Source organism: Sitophilus oryzae, unplaced genomic scaffold, assembly GCF_002938485.1.
Source record: "Sitophilus oryzae breed Bouriz unplaced genomic scaffold, Soryzae_2.0 scaffold_1198_pilon_pilon, whole genome shotgun sequence".
Taxonomy (NCBI): Eukaryota; Metazoa; Arthropoda; class Insecta; order Coleoptera; family Curculionidae; genus Sitophilus; species Sitophilus oryzae.
The window spans coordinates 132,529-136,530 of record NW_022145835.1 but is presented as its reverse complement, the minus strand read 5'-3'; the positions used below and the strand labels follow the sequence as shown (position 1 = coordinate 136,530).

Genomic DNA, 4,002 nt, shown 5'->3' with positions numbered 1-4,002 from the left:
ATCTCTTTTCAACATACATAAAAGTGTTAATCTATGTATGATTGTAAAAAATTGAAATTTTAGTAGAACTATTTTAGTAGAGTTATAATTATTTAACTTTATTGTTTCTAAGAAGTATTGTATGAAATGATTTTCTTATATTCTTAAATGAATGCAGATTATAAAGATATTTTAAAATATTTCACATTGTCCTGCTGGACAATACTAAAGTAATTATTTTTATTTTGAACTTGTCGTATTACTGACTGTATCATAATTATAATATAAGATTTACAGCATATAATTTATAACTAAAATGAGACTAAATAAAATGGAGAATAATATAAATATTTATTAGGTGCATGATACACAAAAAAGTGAAACTGTAACTTATTAGGAACAAAGTATTTTTAAGGCACTAAATATTCAAGCGATATTTTTGGATAAAAGTAAAGAGTATTTAAGCATATCGTGTATTAGTTAATTTTTATGTAAAATAAGGAGTAATAGTTTTATCCAGCGCCTATTTATTACACAAAGCAACTGTAATGAATTATTTAATATTTGAATATGACAATATACCAGCTAAAGCAAATATAACCAAAAACAACACACTATACAACTAGATATCGTACTAGTAACGGTGAAGTTCAGCTACTCCAGTGAGGAAAACTGTGTTAGTTACTGCATATTTTTAAAAATGGCCATTAGCGAATAAGATCGTCTGCACAGCTAAAAATAAAATTTTGATTCAAGTATGGTAAACCTAGTGTGTGCCCTAAGATGTCAGTGTCTTATTTGTTTTCTAATTGAAGGGTGTAGGGGAAAATATTATAAGCGCAATTTTACTAATTTTACAGGCGAGCACTTGACGGCTTGTGGCTATCAGATTCTTTCCCTGTATGTATATTTTTACTAAGCATATATCATAAGATTTAAAATCTTATTGACCCGTAGAGTTTATATATTTTGTAAGGCCAGTTAAACCTACTATAATATTGTAAAACACTAAAATTAAGAAATTGACGCTTGTCATGTTTTCCACTGGACCCTTTAATTTGCATATTTATTAACCTTAATGTTATTTATTAAGCTTATATTTTTAAAATTAAAATATTAGTTTTGTATGTTTAGTAAAATAATAATAAATATCATAAGTTCTTCTCGAATCTTAGGACACACTGGGCGACATTTTGAATGATATACCGATGCAAATGTCTCTAAAGACAAATCAATAATAACCCCAGCTTTTATCATGATAGGATTTTTTGCATGCTCCATAATAGTAATTAATGCCCTTTGACACTTTAAGTCCAAATCTAACCAGTTTGTGCAATATATGTCATCATTTAATGTATTAGTCTAAAAAATAAATATCCATTTAATTCTTAATAAAATTAGTCTTTTAAACTTTCAGAACCTCGCAATTAGTGGAGTAAATTAGTGGTTTCAATTACACTTTATACTTTTTAGTTTACGATCATTCACAATGTCTAAAATCACAATTTAAATTAATAGAATATCCTAGCAACAGCTGGCGGTAATCAATTGTATCCATAGAGAAAGCCTAATATTTAGCTTATTAAACAACAAAATAAAAACACTAAATCACCACAATACACCAAAACACTTTTACTTTTACACTGGACGCGCGTTTCGCTAACCATGTTAGTATCATCAGCAGATGATTATAACCAGTTTGTAATCATCTGCTGATCAGTGTAAAAGTAAAAGTGTTTTGGTGTATTATGGTGATTTAGTGTTTTTATTTTGCTGTGTAACACCGAAGGTTCCAACCCTCAACTGTAATTATTAAACAATAAACTTTTGATTTCTAAAAACATTTTTTCTTGACGGATGATAATAAAAGGCCAAAACGATATTTCTCGCAAATTTTGAAGTGTAATTTAGGGAAAAGTTAAAAGTTTGGTAACTTTTTCTACTAACTGAAAATTCGTACCCAAGGGGGAAACCGCTGACCTAAATTTTGTACACCAACTTCCCTTTTATGCAAAAACTTCCTCATACATCCCTGATACTTCCTTTACATCCTTTTTACTTCCTTCTACCCCTTTTAATACTTCCTACCTCCTCAATACTTCCTCATACTTCCTTATATTTCCTCATACATCCTCAATATATCCCCGTACATCCTTAATACTTCCCCGTACTTCCTTAATACTTCCCCGTTAAACCAAAGTATGTAATTCAAAATATATCTCTATTAATCACTTTAGAATCGGCTACCAAAAACAGCCAGAGTTATAAAAAGCCCTAAATGATAGCGAAAATTTAATTATTTACAGGCGTTGAAATAATATAACGAATAATATACAGGGTGGTCCGAATTGTATTCCGGAAATTTTCACAGCATATTCTGCAGAAAAAAATAAGTAAAAAAGTTCGTATAAATGTATGCCCTAAAATGTTTAGTTACTTTTTAATAATAATAAAACGAATATATTGAATCAAATTCAAAAACATAAAACACAAATAAACTCGAATTAAAATATGTAATCCAATATTCCCCCAAATCGTGGTTTGCATATTTCTGAAAAAACTGTAATTTGTACTTTTTATTCACTAGATTATCAGTTATCCTGCCTATACAGGGTCCGGCAATAGTGCGTCGAGCATCTGTAGCTCCTATAATAAAAAAGTTAGGAATTTTGTTTAAGGGCAAACTTAAACTATGTATTAGGATGTATTACAGGAATATTTTAACTTCTACAGGGTGGCTCAAAAAAGTAAGTAAGTCAAGATGATTATTTTTAAGTGGAACACCCTGTATATTATTGCATTTTTGGCTTCCTTTTTAATCACTTTATATGCAGTCTAGTAAAATGATAAAAAAGGAAGTCAAAATACAATAATATACAGGGTGTGGCATTAAAAAAAACATCCTAATCCCGATTAATATTTAAAATTTGATCCACCCACATCAGCTCGAAATTTATTACAAAAGTCATTTCGACATCATTTTCGTCAACTGACTCGTCGAAAATAAAGTTTCAAAAGTAGCGTATCGCCATCTGAAGGGAAACCTAATATTTTTATTCCATATCAATTAGTTTCCTGCTCTAAATATTTCCATCTTTGTAAAACGTCTCTGTATGTAAATTTATTATCCATACAATATACTGACAAACAATAAGCTGGCGCTTTGTGAGATTCCTAAAATACTCACTTTTAAAACAAATCTCGAAGACAAACGCAAGAGAATTGCTGCCTAGTATAGTCGAAACTACAATGTTGCCAATTGTAAAAAAATACTCGAAAACCGTAGACAAAAAAATGTATTATTTAAATACCAACTTAAAGTAGTTCTAAGCTCAAGTAGTGTAACAAAACTCTTATAAGGGGTTAGGGGTTCGCTCAAGTCAAAGAAAACTCTTCGAAAAACACTCCGAAAATTCTTTATTCTTGGTATCTAAAATACTATACATTTACTTAGCAGGGGGAAAATTTTATATATATGGTACAATCTTACCTATCAAGCCTTTCTACTAACTTTTAAAAGTACAGTTTTACACTTTATGGCCACAGAATAATAAAATGAATACAATAAGAATAGTTGTTTCAGCGTACAGTAGCGAGAGTAAAATGAGAATCGAATTCAAATATGCAAGGCGCAAAAAAGATTTAAATAAAAAACTGACTCTCCAGGTAGAGCTACGACCAAATAAGATTCCCCACATTGTTATGGCTGCTACAGTAGGCATCAGATTCTATGATCAACTATATTCTATATAAGGAAACCCTTCTGTTTTTCTTTTTAATTTCTAATAATTCTCTTGAACTTTACCGGACTTCCTTCACACTTCTTAAATACTTCCCCGATATTTCCTCGTACTTCCCCGTACTTCCTCTCACTTCCTCAATACTTCCTAACCTTCCTCTATACTTCCCCTACTTCTTCCATACTTCCCGTACTTCCCCGCATACTTCTCTCTTTTTGTACACCAAGTTCCTCAGCGGTTTACCCCTCGTTCGTACCACTAATTTTGACGTTCTGAACGCTTA

General features: G+C 30.6%; 1 long non-coding RNA gene across 1 annotated transcript; it reads right to left on the bottom strand.

Moving 5' to 3' along the window:
* Positions 1–3,379: 3,379 nt before the first annotated feature.
* On the bottom strand, positions 3,380–3,525 carry LOC115891774. The gene is made up of 2 exons (XR_004051898.1): positions 3,470–3,525; positions 3,380–3,417 (listed from the first exon to the last, which is right to left on the bottom strand). It is a non-coding gene; the product is annotated as an uncharacterized LOC115891774 (long non-coding RNA).
* Positions 3,526–4,002: the final 477 nt, after the last annotated feature.